General features: G+C 39.7%; 1 protein-coding gene and 1 pseudogene across 5 annotated transcripts in view; one reads left to right on the top strand and one right to left on the bottom strand.

Moving 5' to 3' along the window:
- Nucleotides 1-10,360, top strand: part of GREB1L (GREB1 like retinoic acid receptor coactivator) — a 343,344-nt gene that overhangs the window by 109,865 nt on the left and 223,119 nt on the right. The window lies entirely within an intron of this gene.
- Nucleotides 7,016-9,127, bottom strand: LOC115871658 (annotated as a pseudogene).

Raw genomic sequence — 10,360 nt, forward strand, 5'->3', positions numbered from 1 at the left:
TTGTGTGACCTGGACAATAAGGCCCACATATATGAGTGAGGACTCAGTCAACATTCATTTCTACCTTGTCAAAAACAAAAATAAAATCTAACTTCCATTGAATCATTTTGACTCACAGTGACCCTGTAGGAGAGGTTAGAACTGCCCCTGTGGTTTTCCAAGGCTGTATTTCTTCATAGGAATCAAAAGCCTCAGATGACCCACTACGGCCCAGAGGTCCTCAAACTTTTTAAACAGAGGGCCAGTTCACTGTCCCTCAGACCTGTTGGAGGGGAGGACTATAGTTAAAAAAAAAAAACTATGAACAAATTCCTACGCACACTGCACATATCTTATTTTGAAGTGAAAAAACAAATGGGGCAAAAACACCCAGCGGGCTGGATAAATGTACTCCGTGGTCCGCATGTGGCCCGCGGGCCGTAGTTTGAGGACCCCTGCACTACACCATCAGGACTCTTTCCCTAAAATTTTGAAAACTCAAAACAACATAAATAGTTAGGAAACTCAGATACATCTTAAAAAGGTTTTTCATGTGTAGACTTTAGTGATGTCTTATGACATTCATCATGCTGCTCAACCATCACCAACACCAGCACCTTTTCAATAACCACAAACAGAAACAAATGTTTTCTAAACAATGATTTCCACTTTCTACCTCCCTCTTTTACCTGGTCACTACTTGTACATTTTCTTGTCATTTACCTGTTCAACATATTTCATCAGAGTGAAATCAAACATGCCCTTCAGTAATTGATTTACTTCGTTCAGCATAATGTTTTCAAGGTTCACATATGTGGTCATATGTATGAGAACTTCATTTCTCTTTCTGGCTGAGTTCTCATCCTTCTCTGAATAGTGTTGCAATGAATGTTGGTATACATTTGTTTGTATTATTGCTCTTAAATCTCTTCACTTAAAACTCACTGTCATAGAGTCGATTCTAGCTCATAGCAACCCGATAGGATAGGGTAGACCTACCTTTGCGTTTCCAAGACTTTTAATCTTTACAGGAATAGACAGACTCATCTTTCTCCCTCAGTGCAGCTAGTGAGTTCAAACTGCAGACCTTTGGGTTAGCAACTCACTGTGTAGCCCATTATACTAGTAAGTCTTTTAGATATATACTTGTATATATATTTGTGTCTCTATACATATATATGTATGTATGTATACACACTCATGTAGGAGTGGAATTGCTACATTTTGGATTCGAATCATGCCAGCTTGAAAAGATTTTTGTTATTTACCCTACCATGTACATTTCAAATCATTGATAAATGATGTTAGAAAATATGCCTTAATGCTCTATAATTTTAAGTTGTTGCTTTAGAGTAATAGGGCAATATTGAATTATGTTAGATAATTGTAAAGTTAGGATCATTTGTTGGATAGGATTTCCAGTTTTAAAGTTATAGAGAAAAGTCAGTATTATTTTCCCTCTTCTTTGGGCAATCCCCACAAGAGAAACAGTTATAAAACTTAGACTATAATGAACCTAGAAGACACTGGACACCCCAAACCATATGTGATCAAACCCATTGCCATCAAGTTGATTCTGACTCATGATGACTCTCAGGACATAGTAGAATTGCTTCTTGGGGTTTTAAAGACTGTAAATGTAGTTAAGGTAGGTAAAACTAGGGCCTAGGTAGATGCTGAGAGAGGAAGCCCCTGCCTACTTGTAGATCTGAGACAAAACCAGTAGAATAACTATCTGAAGTAAATGGAATACCATTAGGGGCAAGCCAACATCTTTGGGAAACCAATGTATTTGCATGCTGGCTCAGAAACTTCCTGGAGCAAGTTTGACCTAAAGAAGCAGCTGGGTAGCTAGGACTGAGTTAGGAATGCTCAGAAAAGTAGTATTTGCAGTACCCAGTCTGTGATTGAGGCAACATAAAGGAAAGAGACCCAACATTTGTTTCTTTTTTCTTTTTAAATCGTTTTATTAGGGGCTCATACAACTCTTATCACAATCCGTACATTCAGCAACTGTATAAAGCACATTTGTGCATTCATTGCCCTCATCATTCTCAAAACATTTTCTCTCCACTTAAGCCCCTCGGCATCAGGTCCTCATTTTCCCCTCTCTCCCCGTTCCCCCCTCCCTCATGAGCCCTTGATAATTTATAAATTATTATTTTGTGATATCTTGCCCTGTCCGACGTCTCCACCCACTTTTCTGTTGTCCGTCCCCCAGGGAAGAGGTCACATATAGTTCCTTGTAATCGGTTCCCTCTTTCTAACCCACTCTCCCTCTACCCTCCCAGTATCGCCACTCACACCACTGGTCCTGAAGGGATCATCTGCCCTGGATTCCCTGTGTTAAGACCCAACATTTGTAACAAACCTTTACTTCTCTCTTTTAATTGAGAGCAAGTTAAATCTAAAAGAACCCACGCATATAACCTGATATCAAGAGAGGTTTCCTACGAGTTCAAAGTATGGTCTTGATTTCTTTTTCACATGAAGCAGCTATAAATTGCTGGTCCTATAACAACTCATCTGAGAATGAATACCGTAATAATCAAAAAGAAACTACATGGAATATATACAGAGTTACTACCGAAAAAGGTGGGGGGGGAGGGGTAAGGAGGGAGAGAAATGGAGGTGAAGAACAGGGACAAGAAAAAAAAATGTTGCCTCAGAGTACTATATAGAAATTGTCACCAAATAAGCCATATATTTAGACTATTTCTGTGTAATACGCTAACTGCTGCTTAAAAACAAGAACTTTTAAGTTACAAGAGCTCTGGGGCTTTAGGAAGACTAGATTTGGATCTTCATCAGGAAGTGCTTTAAGTCCTCCTTCCTTTTCAGCAAGCACAGTTAATATCATCTACAGGTTTTTGGTTTTAAAAAAAATCATTTTATTGGGGGCTCATACAACTCATACATACATTCATTGTGTCAAGCACATTTATACACTTATTGCCATTATCATTCTCAAAACATTTGCTTTCTACATGAGCCCTTGGTATCAGGTCCTCATTTTCCCCTCAGTCCCTGCTCCCCCCTCCCTCATGAACCCTTGATAATTTATAAATATTCTCTCATCTACAGGTTTTCACAGGTTGTTGATTAGTCTTCCTCCAATATCAACATAAAAGTTCAGAAATATAGCTCTAGAGCAGTGGTTCTCAACCTTCCTAATGCCACGACCCTTAATACAGTTCCTCATGTTGTTGTGACCCCCCCCAACCATAAAATTATTTTCATTGCTACTTCATAACTGTAATTTTGCTACTATTATGAATCAGGCGACCCCTGTGAAAGGGTCATTTGACCCCCAAAGAGGGTAACTGAAGGACATTGATTGCACTATCTTTTATAGCCAGTAGTCAAAATATAATTGAAAGTGCCGGGTGAGTTTGAACCACAAACCTTGGGATTGTCAGTCCAGTGCTCACCCTAAAATGCCACCCAGACTTCTTTTATCTTGATTACTTGGGTCGATTTCAGAATCTCAGTTTGAAGCTAAGCTATAGACTAAAACCAGGTGCCTCTAACATAACTGGCTCCAGACTGTTGTGCATTTTAAAGTTCCATTTGTTTTTGTTTTTTTAAACAGTTTTTATCATTTTCACTTTCTCTGTCAGATTAAAATCTTTACTATTTTTCAACTGGGATTGTCCTTGCTCTTGGCCCCTCATTGTTTTTGTTTTTCTGCCAAAGACTAGGAATCATGTTTGCAAACTTCTTCCAACTCTGTCTGTAATGAGAGAAAATAAGTTTAGGTGAGTGCCTGAGTGGCTCCCCCTGAGTACAGGGCAAATACCTTTCCAGTATGAATGTAGTGCTGTCTGCTGTGTCTGTATATACTACTGGCTGACTTTTAGACCCAGGACCCTGTTCCAGTAGTTGAGGATTCTGAATTAATGACCCCTAGATAGAGAAGTAATAACATGTACAAAGTATGTGAAACAAAGCCATGCTCACTCACTTCTGTGGAGCACTCTGTGTGTACTTCCTCCAAGACATGTGTATTCATTCTTTTAGCAGAATAGAATATATTCAATATTATTTGCCAGCACCATAATTTGAAGGCATACAAATTCTATTTGTTGTCCAACATTTGCAGATGGAGTAATTGAAAACACCATTGCTTGATTCAGGCATAGCTTAACCATTAAGGTCACATCTTTGCTTGTTTTTAAAAAAATAATTTTAAAGAAGCTTTTTGTAACATATTTGTGCAGTACAATCCATTAAATTGGCTTCTTGATTGTTGCCGGTATGGGTGTTGATTGTGGATCCAAGAAAAGTGAGGTCCGTTACGTCAGTCTTTTCTCCATTTATGATGTTGCTTATTGGTCCAGTTGTGAGGTTTTTATTTCCTTTAAGTTGAGCTGTACTCCATTCTAAAGTCTGTAGTCTTTGCCCTTTGTCAGTAAGTGCTTCAACTTTTCTTCACTTTCAGCAAGCAGGATGCCATCTGCATCATCCAGTGGTGACGCCTTGTTCTTCATTTAGCCCAGTTTCTTGAGTTATTTGCTCATTGAATAAATACGGTAAAAGGATCTAATCATTTTCAAAAATAGTTTTATTGACATATAATTCACATATCATACACTTCCATAGTTCAGTCTTATTTAAAAGAGTTGTATAATCATCACTACAATAAGTTCTAGACTATTTTCTTCCTTCTTGTCCTTTTTATTAGAAAAGACTATAATCTTGATACACATCTTCCCTGATTTTAAACCATGCACTATCCCTTTGTTGTAACAACTATGTTTTTGTCTATGTACAGGTTATGTATGCACACAATTAAGTTTTCTGAAATTTCCATTCTTCTTAATGCCACCCACACAATTGTTATGATCCACACAATTGAATGCCTTTGCATAATCAATAAAACACAGGTAAACATTTTTCTGGTATTTTCTGCTTCCAGTCAAGATCCATCTGACATCAGCTGTGATACTGCTCGTTCCATATTGCTGTTTGGAATCCGTTTTGAATTTCTAGTAGTTCCATGTCAAAGTTCTACTGCAACCATTTAAAAATTATCTTTAGCCGAACTTTACTTACATGTGCTATTAATGATAGTTTGTGATTTCTATATTCCACTGAATCACCTTTATTGGAATAGTAATAAATATGGCTTTCCTCTGGTTGGCTTACCAGTTAGTTAGCTGTCTTCCAAATTTTTGCCATAGACAAATGAACACATTCATTTGTTGAAATGTCTGAACTGGTATCCCATGGCTCCCTGCAGCCTTGTTTTTTACAGTACCTTCAGTTCAGCTTGGACGTGCTCCTTCAGTGATACCTTTTGAAATGGTTGCATGTTGACCAGTTCTTTTTCGTAGTGTCTCTGTGCATTGCTTCAATCATCTTTTGATGCTTCCTACATTATTCAATGTTTTGCGATGGAATTCTTCAGTGTTCCTGAAGAAATAAATCAAGGCTTGAGTTATTTTTCAGTTTGAGAAAGACTGTAGTTATCTTCCCCTTTTCGTTTCCTATCTCCAAGGCTTTGCACTTTTCGTTATCATACTTTACTTTGTCAAGAGCTGCCTTTTGAAATATGTTGCTCAGTTCTCTTACTTTTTTATTTCTGCCTTTGGTGTTAACTAGTCCATGTTCAGAGTGAGTTTGAGCCTCTTGTGAAGCATGTTTTGGTTTTTTTCTCTTCTCTGTTTTTTAATGACCGTTTTGCTCTCTTCATGTCTGAGGCCCTTGATGTCATCATATAACGCATCTAGTCTTCAGTTGTTATGTCCCATGTGTGGGATCTGTTTTGAGATGGTCCCTAACTTACGATGGGTCTTGAAATCACCATTAAACAAACTCTTCCCACTTGGAAATTACCTGGGCATTAAAACTAGCCTGTTGTCCCTTTTCCCTCTTTCTCTACACTAGCCCTCATGACCCATTTGGCACATAGAGCCTTTTGGCAGATGTCTGCTCTTCTTTTTTCACCTAGCTCTCTCAAACTGAAAGGCTGATTTAACCACAAAAATCCATTGTTTTGAAATAAACAATGGAAACTTTGAATTTCCAAGACAAGTATTCAAAATTGGAACTAATCGTGGATGCCTTAAGACTCTAGGGGGGAAAATTAAAACTAAAGCAATACCTAATCAAAACAAAGTGGAATTGTGATTTTCCTAAGATTTCCATCCATTCTTGAAGTCCCTCGTGGGGGAGTCCAGGTGTTAGTAATGTAGGGTAATCAAGAGGCTCTTAGAATCATCTCTGCAAATTCATACACTGGGCAAGACTTTCTTCTCTTGCCTTCCAAGTTAATGGCACAGCATTCAGTAAATACTGATGGGCTCATCCTAGAAACTTCCAGTTATCTTAAAATTCTCCTCCCTCCACATATTTCATGTTTAATGAGTTGCCAAACACTGTCCACTCAATGTCCTGAATATGCATATTTCTTTATACATTCTTCTTTATACATTCTTCTTGAATGAAACTCATATCATCTCTGCAGTCTCTCTCAGTCCCTCGTTGTCTCTTGCTTAGACCATTTTAATCATCTCCTTACTAAGCTCTCTACCTTTTAACTGTTCTTCCTGTTCTTACTCCAATGTCTTCCAGTTAACCCTATCAATTATCTTTTTGGGAAACAAATTTGAATGTGTTACTCATTTGCCTGCAGTCCTCACCATCTCCGCTTTGTTTGTTAGTTTGTTTTTTCTTAAGGCCTGAATTTGCTTTTATAATTCCAGTTCTACTTTGTAACCTAACTTCTCCCCATTCAGCTTTTGTGTACCTTAAGATTCAGACGCACAAATAGTGACAGGGCTATTTTCTATCTCTCCTCTCTCTTCCTTTATTCAGACTGCCTTGCCCCACCCTTTCTCAGTTGTGTAAGCCCCTGCTTATCTTCAAAATCCTAACTCAGTGCCATCCTCACCCCCCACGTTTCTTTTTCTTTTTCGCCTTTGACAAAAGAATAGTTTATTTCAAAAGACACACTGGTAAAGGAGACCTAAGACTCAAAGGGTATATATTGGTCCCAAGTTAACATTCTCCCAACCCCCAACAGTGGTCTTTATCACATCAAAAAGTTGTTCTTTTTGGATAACTTTTTATTTTGATTTTGAGCAGAAGAGCTCTTTTCCTTCCTTCCTTCCTTTCCTTCTTTTCCAGCAAACAGTAGGTTCATTGGAGATGGGTATTTTTTAAAAAACAGCTAAGTAGATCTGATGTGTTCCACAAAGTGGGGGTGCTCAGCCAGAGATGAGGTGGGGAGGTTCTCTAGCCTTTGCTTATCATCTCGCTGCAACCAGAAATACACATGTGGAAATGACAACCAGGAATACAGCCTGTGTGAAGTTGTCCCGTCTTTACATCATAAATGCTAATGATGGGTCCTCCTGTCAAAGCTCACACAGCACGCAGCAACTCCTCTGGTCCTCTGTCCTGAAAGGGGGTTCTGTAAATTTCTGCATTTTTAATGTTGACAGTAATACCATAAATGATTAGAAAATGGCCTTCATTTTCTTCCTGATCGTTTAATTCTGTCACACATAATGTCACCAAATAATGCCCTCTCCTTGTCTGTCAGATTCACCTTCCACACTTGGTGTGACCGGAAAGGATTTCGTTGAGTTCATGACCAAGGGGCCTCAGCTTTGGTCTTGGTTCTATCACAATGTGTCAAGCAAGCAGCCCCCTTATCCTCCTTTGAGGAGGTCACTGCAAGCTCTCTTTGCTGAATATACGGAAGGCCCTGGGGTCCCACTTGTTGAACAGACTGACCTCTGAGAAGTCTGGCACTTCCCTCTATTTCCCCCACCGGGTTTCTTAAGTTCTCTGTTCATGTTGAGCCCCGGTTATATTGTATGTAATTGTCAGATTGTCCTTCTGAACTGTGAATTTCTAAGATGCCAGGGTCTCATTTATGTATGTTTCCTCAGCAACTGATCTTGGCACATTACAGGAGCAAAATAAATAATAACTGAATTAAGTAGATATAAAAACCAGTACAGGATGTGCTTTGCCATAAAACACATGTCCTTGTAAGAACCTACACCAAAAACAGATCAAGATAACTGGGTGGTGAAGTTAAGATGGATGGGGTAGGTCTGCGTTAGTTCAAATACAGTCTGGGGTGATTATCCCAGGCCTCGGGAAATGTCCAGCCCTCCTCTCATCCTGGCCCTCCCTGTTCTTCACTTGTTCTGCCTAATGCCCTCCTCTTTTCTCTCCTTTGCCCAGAGCTGCCCATTTAGTTCCAGCTGTTGGCCTTGTTGTCATCTCACCATCAAAGATTGCTGTATTGATTAAATGCATGTGTGGGTTTGTCTCAAGATAAACTTGGAGACATAAACTTGAGTGTGCCAATTTAGAGAGCACTGAGTGAGAGGGAGAATGGGGCCCAGGGAGAATAAATAATAGTTATCATAGTTGTTTCATACAGAGTGTTCCTGGATTTGCATTGCATTTTTCGAACCACCCTGTGAAGTCTGGGTAAGATTATTACCTTTACAGAGGAGCTCTGGTGGGATGGTGGTCAGTGTTGGGCTGCTAACAACAAGGTCAGCAGTTCAAAACCACCAGCTGCTCCATGGGAGAAAGATGAAGCTTTCTACTCCTGTAAAAAAGTTACAGTCTGGTGCATCCACAGAGGCGGTTTTGTTCTGGCTGTAAGGTTGCTCTGAGCCGGAATTGACACGATGGCAGTGAGTTTTTGGTTTTGATTTACAGATGAGGTAACTGCTTAGAAAGTACCCTTGGGTAGTGGTAGAACTGGTCTTTAATCAGTAGAATCAGTTCTGTTACCACAGTCAGTCTTAAACTCTTGAAACCATCTACATTATAACTGGTCCTTATATTATTACAAAGGAATCTGTTAAGGGCAAAAGAATTAATTACCTGTTTGCTTTTCTAAGTTTGTGTGTGTGTGTGTGTGAGAGAGAGAGAGAGAGAGAGAGAGAGAGAGAGAGAGAGAGAGAGCACTGTTGTGATTTTCTCATTAAGAATTTAACTCCAAGGATCATTTAGGAAAGATTATACTACCTTGAAACTCATATTTAATATTAAGGACCCTATTGCTTTTCCACTCGAGTGTCCATGAAGAGTTACTTGTCTTCTTCCTAGGTCTTAATAGCTTGAACCTGGACAGCATTAATGTCTTCTTTTTCAGGTTCTTATTCTGATCCATTAGTCTTTATGGACCCCCCTCTTGAAAAGGTACTATACTATTATAATAGGCAAACACTAACGAAACGGCAGCCTCACCAGCCTGTGGAGGAGGAGAACTGTTAACCCACGTGAACTGTGGTGCTGAGATGAGCCCTTTAGAGATTTTTGTGGGTCCTGAGTTGGTGAGGGACTACTTCAGAGTCCCCATTGAGCTGTCTGCCAGCATTTCTTGGCTGGCCCTCTTTTCCGTGTTACTTTCATTACCAACTCATCCTTTTATTTCCGTTCCTCTGTATTTGAACTCTGGGGCATGTGCTATTGTGAAACTGCTTGGGGTTCATCTTTGTCCACAAAGATTCTCCTAGGTCTTTATCCTGGGTGTAATTCTTTTTCTTTTAATCCCTATATTTATCCTGAATATGACTCTGTATTTTAAGATAAATCTAACTAAGTCACTGGTTACAGAGTGTGTGGTTCCTGGCTGTGTGCCTGTCATCAATTGCTGTCTTAAGCCGGAGGAGGCAGGTCAGCTCGGCAGTGGGCCAGGCAGTGGCCATCTCTCCTAACTACGCCAAGAGAAGCACTATTGAACTGGGGCCCTGACCTGTGAGGGCTGGCCTCACTGTTTGGCAATTTGAAGGATAAACAAATATTTTCACAGGGTGCATCCAGAACTGAGTAGTCAAGGTCACTGTGGTGCAAATAGAACACACGATGTCAGAGCGTCCTGGCGTCTGGGCTCAAGTGCCTTTTCTTGGCAGCCTCTATAGAGAACACAAAGTGTGCTGTGACCTCTCCTGTTGATAGTGGGTGTGCTCTTGCCACAACTTCATGAGATTTCTAGATCTGTTTCTGTTGCATGGAAATTGTTTAGAGAATGGAGTCAGGCTTGCATTTCTGTGCATTGGACCATTGCCCAGTATGCTTTGCTTCTTCCCTTGAAACTGACTCGTATTTCTCAAATTCATTAGTTCTACCCCAGGAAATATAAGTACTCACAAGGAGATTAAGATGGCCTTTGGTTTTCTTACCAGATACGAGTATGAAAACACAGACATACCTAAATCCCTCTTTGAAAAAACTTATTATGAATCTCATTAAAAAGAAACATCAGACAGGGTAACTTAAATGACAATACTATAATAACTTATGAACTGTGAAGGGTTCATGAGGGAGGGGGGAGTGGGGAGGGAGGGGGAAAATGAGCAACTGATATTAGGGGCTAGAGTGGGAGGCAAATGTTTTGAGAATG

This window comes from Echinops telfairi, unplaced genomic scaffold, assembly GCF_000313985.2.
Source record: "Echinops telfairi isolate 266 unplaced genomic scaffold, ASM31398v2 ScPeMD7_7400;HRSCAF=8409, whole genome shotgun sequence".
NCBI classification, from domain to species: domain Eukaryota; kingdom Metazoa; phylum Chordata; class Mammalia; order Afrosoricida; family Tenrecidae; genus Echinops; species Echinops telfairi.